Source organism: Cetorhinus maximus, chromosome 10, assembly GCF_964194155.1.
Source record: "Cetorhinus maximus chromosome 10, sCetMax3.hap1.1, whole genome shotgun sequence".
Taxonomy (NCBI): Eukaryota; Metazoa; Chordata; class Chondrichthyes; order Lamniformes; family Cetorhinidae; genus Cetorhinus; species Cetorhinus maximus.
Genome location: NC_135888.1, coordinates 137,955,589 through 137,968,006, shown reverse-complemented (window position 1 = coordinate 137,968,006; position 12,418 = coordinate 137,955,589).

Here is a 12,418-nt window from a genome sequence, read left to right as displayed (position 1 = left end):
AAACATTAGCAAAGACATCAGTGAATTCCCCTGTTTTTCTTCAAAATAGTGCCATTGGAATACCTCTGCAATCATTGTCAAGGCATTAAAAATAATTGCTTCGGAAGGGATAAAGTGCAGATACTTCAAAATGATACTTGGTTTTCAAGTGCAAAAGGATAAGGAATAAGGTTTGTTACGGGCAGAGGAGAGATGATAGGGATGGTCTCTTTTCTTTTCCGCTATTAACTGACTGAAGACAGCGTATTTTTTAAAAAGTGTTTTAACCCCCTGAGTGGTGTAACTGTCAGAACAGACAAATTACACATTTTCTCCTAAGTCTTAAAAAGATGAATGTTTTTCTATTATTTGTTCCTGGGACGTGGGCGTCGCTGGCTAGGGCAGCATTTATTGCCCGTCCTTAATTGCCTTTGTTCAGAGGGCATTTAAGAGTCAACCACATTGCTGTGGGTCTGGAGTCACATGTAGGCCAGACCAGGTGAGGGCAGCAGATTTCCTTCCCTAAAGGACATTAGTGAAGCAAATGGGTTTTTTAGAGTAATTGGCAATGGTTTCATGGTCATCATCAGACTTTTAGTTCCAGGTTTTTGTTGGATTCAAATTTCACCATCTGCCGTAGTGGGATTCAAACCCTGGTCCCCAGGGCATTACCCTGGTCTCTGGAATATTAGTCCAGTATACCATCCAAATCTACACAACTAGACACTCCCACACACACACAAGATTGTGATTACAAAAGTAGCCCGTGTTTAGGTCTTAGGATTTCAAGAGTTTCCTGTCGCAGTTGCTTTACCGCTGGGTGAAGACCTGAAATGATGCAAAAGATGCCTATTGCAGACCTGTAATCCGTTTCTCTTCACTGAAGGCCCTGCCTATTTGTGCCACACGTAGGCAAAGACTTGGGTTGGCCTTGAACTCCCGAGCTGAGGAACTGTACCAGGGCTTCGATATTGCATCCTGACCGGAGTAGAATAAGGGAAATCTGCTTCTATGAGCATAAATAAGAATTCCATCCTCCTGGATTTGGAGACAGCCACAGGGGCTGCCAGGTGTGGAGGCAGGCTGTACGAAAGACCCACCTAGCTGCTCACGGATTTTGCGGCAGCTTTTAAAAGAACAATAAAACAAAAAGCAGCCCTCGGCCCTCGTACCCACTCAGCCCACACACACTCCCTATGTCCATCCATGCCAATACATGACCCCACCCTCTTCTCCTGTCTTCTCATATCCTCCATGCCAACCTATGCCCCTTTACCCCCCAGGCCCTTCATAGCCTCCATGTCAATTTATGCCCCTCTACTCACCACTATGGCCCTTTATAACCGCTATGCCAACTTAGCGCCAACCCTTGCCCCCCCCCACTGACCACCATTTGTCCTTACACCTTCCATTCCAACTCACTCAGTATCCACCGTGGGCGGACCTCAGGATCCATGCTGAGATGAAATAAAATAAAGTTCTAAGTGCCTATTGCTGACTTCACTATTATAAAGAAAACACACACTCATAAAAGAAACATTCATTACATTTAAATTCCTCCAAGTGCTTCATCCCTTATAAAACAAATGCTTCATTCAACTGCTTAATCCCTTACAAAAACAAGCCTTTGTGTTCATAGCCCTACATAAAAGACTTTATAACCACTTGTATCCATCAATCAAACTGTGAACTGATAGCCACCCCATTGTGACAAGGATAGGCTGTGAAATCAGTCATGCAGCACAAATCCTTTAATGATATCCTTCAGGCTTATGTCAACAGACAGACCCAAATGACAAGCACTGATTTATTTTTTATACTGCAGGCAGTTTTTTCAAAAAATTAAAGGCCAGGAGATTTCATCCCTTGAGAGCTCCAATCAGCTTGACCGTTCAAATGAGTTTATTCACTTATTACGCATATTTATGTTGTTTTTAAATTCATTCATGGGATGGTGTCACTGGCTCGGCCAGAATTTGCTACTCATCTCTAATTGCCTTTGAGAAGTGAGAAGCTTGCTAGGCCATTATAGAGGGCACTTAAAGTCAACCATATTGCTGGTGGTCAGGAGTCACAGATAGGCTAGACTGGATAAGGATGGCAGACTTCCTTCTCCTAAAGGACATTAGTGAACCAGATTAATTTTCAAGTCAGTTGACAATGGTTTCAATAGACTTATAATTCAGATTTTTTTTATGGAATTCAAATTTCACCATCGGCTATAGTGGGATTTGAACTCAGGTCCCCAGGGCATTTCCCCGGGTCCAGTGACAATGTCACTGCGCCACCACCTACTGTTAGCAACCTGAAAGGGCAATGGGCCTCTCCCAAAATGCACTTGGCCTCTCTAAAATCTCACCAGACCTTTCCCAAAGGGCACTAGACTTCTCCCATAGGTGTCCCTAAAATGGCACCCTACCTCTCCAAAGTAATCCCACAGGTTTAGACCTTCTCCTGAAATGTCTAAAGCCCACAAATCATGTTTTGGACATTCAGTTGTGAAAATTAGATCTGTTTGAAGGCAGCTACACTTTACATGTACAGTTGCTTCCGTGAACCACAGATGTGTAAACTACAACTTCACCCCCCTGGCGAAAATAGTGGGTTCCAGGTTCAGGGGCGGGAGTTCTGGAACCGGGGCTCCAGCACCATTTTGGCTAATCCGGAGAACCTCCCCGTCTTTCTGAACATTCAGGCCTTGTTGCACTAGTGCAATGCAAAGGAACTGTTGCACTTTCCTTCAGAGCAGCCAGTTCTAAATGCCAAGGAATGGATAAAGGCCTTGTCTTTCTATAACACCTGTCGTGACATCAGGACATCCACTTTCGAGCTAAGTGCAGCCACTATTGGAAACATAGAAAACTAGAGGGTCAATATGTGCACAGCCAGATCTCACGAACAGGAATGGAGAAAACAATCACTGGACAATCTGTTTTAGGCATTTTCTGAGGGATAAATGTTCACCAAAACACCGGGTGAAATTCCTGACCCTTCGTCAAAAAAATCTCAGGGATCTTTGACATCCATCAGAGCAGACAGATGGGCCCTTAGTTTAACACCGCAGCTGAAAAAATTCACCTCCAACAGTGCAGCACTGCCTTTGTACTACTCTGAAATGCTCGCATAGATAATGTGCTCAAGCTCGTACAGCAATGAACCCACAAGCGGCTGACTCAGAGGTGGGAATGTTATCATGCCTGACAATTCTAAAAGCACATTTCTCAGAGCAGCAAAGGGTTCTCCAAGTGTCATGGCCAGCATTTCTCATATCAGGCAATCTCACTAGATATACAAATGCTCATCACTGTCAGGTATAGGACATTGTTGATGTTGAGTAAACTATTGTTGGTACTTCAGAAGTCATTCAGTGTGTGAGGTATTTGTTTGCACATGATACAGTGTAATATTAGATGCAGACACCTAGAACACAGTATAACATGGACGTGAACAAGTAATTACGGGCAAATGAACATAAGTGCGAATTAGGAGCAGAAGTAGGCTATTCAATTCCTTGCAGATCTCCCCCATCAAGAAGCCATATCTACCATCATGTTTCATATTACGCAATGTTTCTGGAACACATTTGGGGTCGAATTTACAGGACCTGAAAATCCCACTGCAGACCTTCTGTCCGGTCTAGGAAATATCTTTTCCAACAGCACTTCCAATACCCCTCAATCAAATTTTTACTGGCTCTCTCTTGGGATCTACTGATCAGTCCTCGCTGCCAACCTGGGCAATTAATCGATATATTCACCATTCAGTGTTGGGCAGAAAAATCTAAATTACTGTTCCGTCCTATTCCAAATTTGAAATGATGGCCTCTAGTTGTATGATCTGTGAAGTTAAACATATTTGGGATGGATTTTCATTGTGGGGTTTAGGCGGGGCGGGGCGGTGAGGATTCTCCTGACCATTTAAACCACGCTTCTGTAAATCCTGCCAAAGTTACAGCAGAAAAGGTCGGACAACCCCGACCAAACTTCACCTCCCCCCCCCCACCTTTATCTTGTCTCTAAAATAAGAAATAAATAACATTTCTATAGCACCTTTCGTAAACTCCTTCACAGCCGAAGAAGTACCTCTTGCAGCGTAGTCACTGCTGACGTGTAGGAAGTATGGCAGCTGTTCCCACTAAGCAAGATCCCACAAACAGCAATGTAAGAATGACCAGATAATCAGTCTTAGTGATGTTGGCTCAGGGATAAATATTGATCAAGACACCAGAGGAAACTTCCCTACACATCTTTGGCACAGTGCTATAGGGTTCACACGAGAGGGCAGGCGGAGCCACAGCTTAATGTCACATCTGAAAGATCTCCTTCTAGAATGTTGAATCCTTTGATAACATAACCTTTCTCTCTCAGAGATTTTTGTTAGCAGTGGTGATTATGAAGGGTTTGAGAACTGCTTTGATGTGTCCTGTCAGAGAGGAACATCTCTAATATCTCTTCAGAAACAGCTGCCATTTTGAAAATTCTAACAGGGGTCCTGAGCCGTGTTGCCGAGGTAAAGTTTAAGATCGATAACACATCAGAGGAGAGAAAAGCCATTAATATTTACAACAAACTTGCCATCTGTACACCACACACCACATACATAGCCAGTCTCCAATTTCAACTCTTTAACAACCACAGAGAGGTTATTTTGGGGTTTTGGGGGGTGGGGGTTGGGTTGTTGATGTTTGGGCATGTTTATTCTCCAGAAAGAAATAATTCACTTTTACATAGCAGCTTCCATGATGTCAAATTGTCCCAAAATGTTTTTAAATGAGTCTGCAGTGTAGTCATTGTTGTAATGTAAGAAATGTTGCGGCCAATGTGTGCACAGCAAGCTCCCATAAATAGCAATGAAAATGGCCAGATAATTGTTTGATTCGTATTGCTGGTTAAGGGATAAGAATTAACCAAGTCACTAAGGAGACTTCCCTCACTCTTCTTCAAAATAGTGATAGAGTCATAGAACAAAAGCAGGCCATTTGGTCCACTGTGCTTGTACCAGCCCTTTGAAAGAGATGTTCCAATGTCCTTCTCTTTCACCATAGCACTGTAAATTTTTTCTTCCTGTTTTAATCCAATTTCCTTTTGAAAGTTATCATTGAACCTGCTCCCATCGCTCTTCCAGACAGTGCGTTTCTAGTTGCAATGACTTGTGGTGGAATCTTCTTCTCTTGCCGGTGGTGCGCTTGGAGGTGAGAAGATTATTTAATTCGGTGGGACGGTGTCATACCTGAACCCCGCCGTCTCCCTGTCTCCACCAGAATTAAGTTCTGGGAGGGAAACCCCAGCTCCAGCCCCGCCACCAACTGAGGCCCTTAAGTGACCAATTAATGACCGCTTAAGGGGGTCATCCCGACATCGCTGGAATTAACCCAGAGGCGGGCCTGTCATCATGCAGTGCACATGACAGCTATAGCTGTGTAGACAGCTTGTCACTTCCTGAGGGTCAGAGGGGAATGGCACCTCGAGCAAAGGCACTCAGTGCCTGTTTGAGGGACTCGACATTGGGAAGGGGAGTCCTGCTGAGAGACATCCCCCTGTCCTTGCTACTGAATCCCCTGCGCTCCTCTCCCCAAGACTGTCACCCCATGACCCCCTCCCAACATTACTTACTATGGCCTGGGTCGTTCATCAATCCTGGGACTCTGGTGCCTGAGCTCCCAGCAGCAGCCATCACCTCTCCAGGGGCACTGCTGAGCACAAGAACTGCTGGTCTCTGATTGGCCAGCAGCTGTCAGTAGGCCAGACATTCGCCCCAGGGGTCTTGCTTCCAGGGGAAGGCACACCATTGTCCACGCCACGGTCTGATTGACTTGTGGGTCAGTGGCAGCACAGGTCTCTCATTGGCTCTGTCGCCAGCAGGTGAAACGCCCAATGCCTCAGCAAAATTCTGCCCCTGTGCAAAATCGTTTCCTCATGTCACCTCTGGTCCTTTAGACAATCATCTTAAATCTGTGTCCTCTGGTTACAGGTCTTTCTGCCATTGGAAACAGTTTCTCCTTACTTACTCTATCAAAACCATTCATGACTTGAACACATCTATCAAACCTTCCCCAAGATTCCCCTAAAGCCTCCCTACTCTAAGGAAAACAACCCCAGTTTTTTTTCTAGTCACTCTACATTAAAATTTATATCCTTACAAAAGTGTGGTGCCAGGAATCTCCAGAACTCTCCAGCTGGGGTCCAGTCAGTGTTTTATAAAGGCTGAGTATAACTCCCTTGCAGTTGTACTGTATACTTCTATCTGTGGTACCAATGGTTTCACGTGTCTTTTTAACAGTTTTATCCATTGTCCTGCCACCTGGAAAGACTTGTTTACATTCTCATGGGCTGGATATGACGTGCCCCCCACCAAACATATTTTCGGCAGGGGGGCATGGAAAACCTGACAGACGCCCGGCCCTGAGCTAACCCTCACAATGGGCTAAGTGGGCAGGTGCTGAAATCGGCAACCAGCCTGGCAACTTCAAATTAATAATTAAAGGTCGATTAGGCTTGTTAGCAAGCGTATTGACGAGGAGAATACACTGTCCATGCTGGTGGGGGCAATCCATGTGGTTAGCGCAGGCAGGGCAGGGCAGGGAAGGCCAATTTTTGTGATCTAGTTGAGGAAAGGAGGGAAGGAAGAGGTGCCCCTTATCCGGGTGGTGCCCTGTGTGCATCGGGCACAAGTCCTAAGATGTCACCACCCTCTTCCTTCCTCAAAGTCTCCCCTCCAAAACACGGTCACCACCCCCCCCTTAGACCCCTCCTTGGGCTCTCAGCTCCCTCCCTGCCCTAGTCTGGGGCTTACCTTGTTACGGCAGCCATACACCTCCAGTGTGTTCCTTCTTTCAGTCCCAGCAGTGCCCACTACACAGCCCCGGGGCTGATGGAGGGACTGGACACAGGGAGGGAGGTGGGTGTGCGGAAGTCGCACTCTCGCCTGGTTTAGCCTGCCGGCGGTGTCTTATGGCTATGGGGCAGGCTTCCTTTCGGTGAGCTGGGCCCCGGTTCACTTTCCCTCCATGAGGCACGAGCAGCTCGCACCCGCCCCTCCCCGTAAAATACAACCCCAGCTCTCCCTGTTCCTCTACCCATTTTAAAATTGTGCCACTTATTTCATACTTCCTCTTTTCATCCTTCATCCCACTCCCGTTCACACTTCCCTGCGTTAAATTTCATCAGCCGTCTATCTGGCTATTCCACCAATCTTTCCATGGCCTCGTAAAATCCATTACTGTCCTACTCACTGTTTACTACATTTCTGAGTTTTGTGTCATATGCAAACTTTGAAATTTATGTCCTGCATGCCCCTGTGCAGAACAATAATATAATCAAAAAGAGCAGTGATCTGAATACCCAGCCCTGGAGAACACCAATGTTTTGTAGACATGCCAAGCTAGTTGATGAAGCATGAAGTTAGACACTAATATCTTTCTGAATAACTCACAGGATGCAGCATTAAATATGTCTACTTCCTACCCTACTAACCCAGTGGTTTAGCAGGCTCTCTTTATATGTGCTCCAAGTGCTTAATTAAACAATGCCCTTCACGTCTGTACTTTAACAGCATAATTAACATACAATGAACATGCTACCCTCCATGTGTATAACATCCACTCACCATTACTGTCTGCTTTCTGCACCTCGATCAATTTCTTACCTACTCAGCCTTAGCTCCTTTCTCAGTTTCCAACTTTGTCAACCGATCTATTATGTGAAATTTTATTAAACACCTTTTGGAACTCCATGCACACATTAGCTGCACTCCTGTCATCAACTTCTTATTAATATTTGGAATTCTCTTCCCCAGCTAGCAGCGGAGGCTGGTCATTGAATGTGTTCGAGGCTGAGTTAGACAGTTTTTTTGACTGGCAAGGAAGTTAAGGGTTATAGGGGAACAGGCAGGAATGTGGAGCCAAGGCCACAATCAGATCAGCCATGAATGACCGAGCAGGCTTGAGGGGCCGAATGGCTTAATCCTGCTCCCATTTCTTATGATCGCATAACCCTCTCTGTTCCTACACCATGGGGTCATTTCACATCCACCTGAGCAGGCAAATGGGACCTCGGTTTAACGGTCTCCTCTACATTGGAGAGACCAAACGTAAACTGGGTGTCCGTTTTGCAGAACACCTGCGGTCTGTCCGCAAGAAAGACCCAAACCTCCCTGTCGCTTGCCATTTTAACACTCCACCCTGCTCTCTTGCCTACATGTCTGTCCTTGGCTTGCTGCATTGTTCCAGTGAAGCTCAACGCAAACTGGAGGAACAGCACCTCATCTTCCGACTAGGCACTTTACAGCCTTCCAGACTGAATATTGAATTCAACAACTTTAGATCTTGAACTCCCTCCTCCATCCCCACCCCCTTTCCGTTTCTTCCCCCTCCCTTTTGTTTTTTCCAATAACTTATATAGATTTTTCTTTTCCCACCTATTTCCATTATTTTTAAATCTATACCTTTTATGCCCTGTTAGTCTTTCCACCCCACCCCCACTAGAGCTGTACCTTGAGTGTCCTGCCATGCATTCCTAATTAGCACATTCTCTTAGATAATATCACCACCTTCAACACCTCTTTGTTCCTTTGTCTGTGACATTTTTTGATTATCTGCTCCTATCACTGCTTGCTTGTCCCTACAACCCACCCCCCACCAACCACTTCTCTCTCCGCGCACCCCCCACCCCCCCGCCCCCCACCTTAAACCAGCTTATATTTCACCCCTCTCCTAATATTACTTAGTTCTGTTGAAGGGTCATGAGGACTCGAAATGTCAACTCTTTTCTTCTCCGCCGTTGCTGCCAGACCTGCTGAGTTTTTCCAGGTAATTCTGTTTTTGCCTCAGTTTAACATCCCATCTAAATTACAGCATTTACTAATAACAATGTCTCTCTCTCTCTTTCTCTCTCTCTCCCTGTGCAGTCTCTGCTTTTAGCCTTAAGCCCATAATCTCCTGAATCAAGGTACCCCCTAATGCGCCCTAACCGCAGCTCGGTTGCCAATCGGTCTGGCCACGATTTGTGTGGTGATTTAGTTCATTTTTCAAACCTGTGCTGAAAGAAAACAGGCGTTCAGATTATTTCTGAAAATGTATTTTTAAGAAGAAGTGCTTCCTCCAGCGCAATTGAATATTAAGTTATGGAGGCAAATTCTCATTTCACTGCTTCAATGTGTCTAGAGGGGCAAGAGCACCCAACTGACTGGGGAACATGGAATCTTTAGCCCTAATATCTCTATGGTGCTATTGTATAAATGTGAAACTTGTCACTGCTGAGGTTTGACTGATGTAGACTGCATTTCAAGATTAATACTTAAGAGCCTCCGTTCAGCTATGAAATGTCCTTTTGGATGTTTACCCATGGTTATTCCAACCCTTGGGGAGATGATATACATGAAGCGATCTGAAAGAAATAGAATCACACACACTCAGTTGAAAGGAATTGGTTTGATTGGTCTAACACCTTCCCCTGTTTGCCTGCTCTCCTATATCTTTCATATCTTGTATGTGTTTGGAACATGTGTTAGAGGATGAGACTTGGAGCATGTAGCAAACCCAACATGAGCCTCTTTGGATTTCTCACTCAAAAGGCTGAAAAATTCTGAGCACTGGGAGCTCAGAGTAACTGGTTTCCTTTCATCCTCGTTTTCTTTAAAGAAGTTACTCACACGCGCGTATATATATGCTTCCAGTTTTCATATTTCTCAATATGTTTTGTTGTCAGGTTATGGTTCCGTGATGAACCACGGGATGTTTGCCTTTCCTGCAATTTTGTTTTCCTTCGCTGTTGCCGGGTCAAAATCCTGGAAGACCCCTCCTCAACAGCACCGTGAGAGCATCTTCAACACGCGGACTGCGTTGGTTCAAGAAGGCAGCTCACCACCACCTCCTCAAGGGCAACTTGGGATGGGCATTAAATGCTGGCCGAGCTAGGCACTCTCAAGAGTGAACTTTTAAAAAAAAGATAGAGATGCTAGTTGTTGTTATATTTCTGCACTATTGAGTGCCCGTGTCAACAACTATAACTTGCATTTCAGTAGCACTTTGAATATAGAAAATGCCCCAAGGTAGTTCTTGGAGGGGAGATAATGATACGAATAACACCGGCCATGAAGCGGAGGAAGAGTCAGGAAGGGCGGCTGAAACAACAACAACAACAACACCAGCTTGTATTTATATAGAACCTTTTAACATAATAAAATAGCCCGAGGTGTGTCCACAGGAGTGTTATAAACCAAAATTTGATGCTGAGCCACAGAAGGACAGGTGACCCAAAGCTTCTTCAAAGAATTTTAAGCAGCGGTTTAAAGAAGGAAAGAGAGGAGGAGAGGCAGAGAGGCATAGGGAGGGAATTCCAGAGCTCAGGGCCCGGGCAGCTGAAAGCATGGCCTCCAATGCTGGAGCGATTAATGCTCAAGATGTTGGGTTTGGAGGAATTGGAGAAAGTTTGCTTGAAAACCTGGAGAGGGAACGTAATGGTGAAGGATTGAGGGGCTGATTCCCAGGGAACACTGGTGGCTGTACAACCCATGGTGAGGTGAAGGAGAAGGGGAGAGAAGTACAGAGCGCTGGGGAGAAAAAGGCCCAAAAGCCTTTGGAATATAAGCTTATAGAAGTAAGGTCGATGTAGGGCTATGAAGTCAAGGATGAGGAGTTTATATCCAGGGGCAGATAAGTATGAATTGGACCACATTTGAAGTGACGAGTGATTCAGCTAAAGAGGCTGCCAGCGAGACAACAGCAAATAGATGAGCCAGCCTCAATGATTAAGCTGCAGGCACGAGTTGCAGGAGGGCAGTGAGATCAGCAGGTGTTAGGGGGCAGCAAGATCGGTGAGCAGGCAAACTGGACAAGGGCCTATTGTGACTGCGGGGAACGGTGGGGTGAGCATCCCCATGGCTTCATTGTCACACTCCTCTTTCCTCCCAGCTCAACATTCCGACGTGCCTTTTATTTCGAAACACGTATAATTTCGATGATGGTCTCGAGCAATCCCGAGGTAGGCCTCAGTAGGTAAACTTGGTAACAGCGAGCAGAGACTGCTGTGTTCATCGTAAGCCAATTTTCACTTTCTCTTAATTCGTTTACCGGGAGCTGAATGTTCTGCTGAGCGGCCGGGCGTGTTTCCGACCCACTCGAGCGTAAACTGACAAGCGATGACGTCAGGCGAGCGTCCCCACGTCATTACGGGCGTCCCCACGTCATCGCGCACTGGCGCGATATTTCAGTCAGCGGTCGCACGCGGGAATCGACACCGCGTCCGCCAACAATTAACGGGCCCATTAAGGCCATTGAAGTATTCATTGAATTCAATTTTTCACTGCCCATCCCACCTTACGATTGGCGGGCAGGCGAATTGACCAGGCGGCCTCTGGATTTTTTTATGAAACCTCATCCACAGGCTTGAGGTTTTATCGAAATGTTGAAACGTCATTTATAACATGTCCCGACTCACGTGGACAGCGCTTTCATTGCGCACACCCAGGCGCGTGTGTGCAAACCTCCACGCTCGCCCTCCTCCCGCACCCACCCTGGGAGTGCTCAGTGTTTGTAGCGCGTGTTTCACACTGGCCGGCCGTTAATTGGCCAGCCAGCATGAAATCGATGCCTGGGCCCGATGGCGGGCAGCAGTCCGCTTCGCAACTGCTCCCAAGCCTGCCCGCTGTGCCCGCCCGACAGGGTGGAAACCCTGCCCAGGGTGTTGGTGTTGTCGGAAAGGTCGGCATTTATTGCCCATCCCTATTGGCCCCTTAAAAGGCAATAATGAGCTGCTTCTAGAGCTGTGCAGTCTGTGTGAATTATCGTTTTTAGAACAGTTTCCACACAATGTCGTGACTTGCTAGGCCATTTCAGAGGGCAAATAAGGGTCAGCCATATTGCTGTGGGTTTGAAGTCACACATTAGCCAGACCACATAAGCGATTTCTTCCCCTGAAGTGAACCAGGTGGGTAAAATAGATAGTGGTTCCATTGTCACCATTACTGATACAATCTTGTTACTTCAGATTTATTTAATGAACTGAATCCAAATCCCCCAGCTACCATGGTGGGATGTGATGGTAATATAACCAGCATGCTACTATACCCACCCTAAAACAACTGTTTCATTAATGCTTCCAAGGGCCTGATGTCCATTTCAGGCTATCGCTAAAAAGGTTCAATGATACCTTAGCCAGTGTGGATTTGGATGCATTACTAAAGTTATTGAGAAGTGGAAGTCTGGTCCCACCATTAAATTGAACATTTTTTAATTGCTTTCCATGTGATGCTGAATCCTAGTTTCTAGAATTTAGTTTCACAAAAGCCCCATGCGACTGTAGCAAGACATCCCTTGAAATAAAGGTCAACATGCCACTTGCCTTCCTAATTGCTTGCTGTACCTGTATGCTAATTATCTGAGTTCCTGGTACAAGTACACCCCGGTGTCTCTGAACATCAACATTTACAAGTTTCACACCTT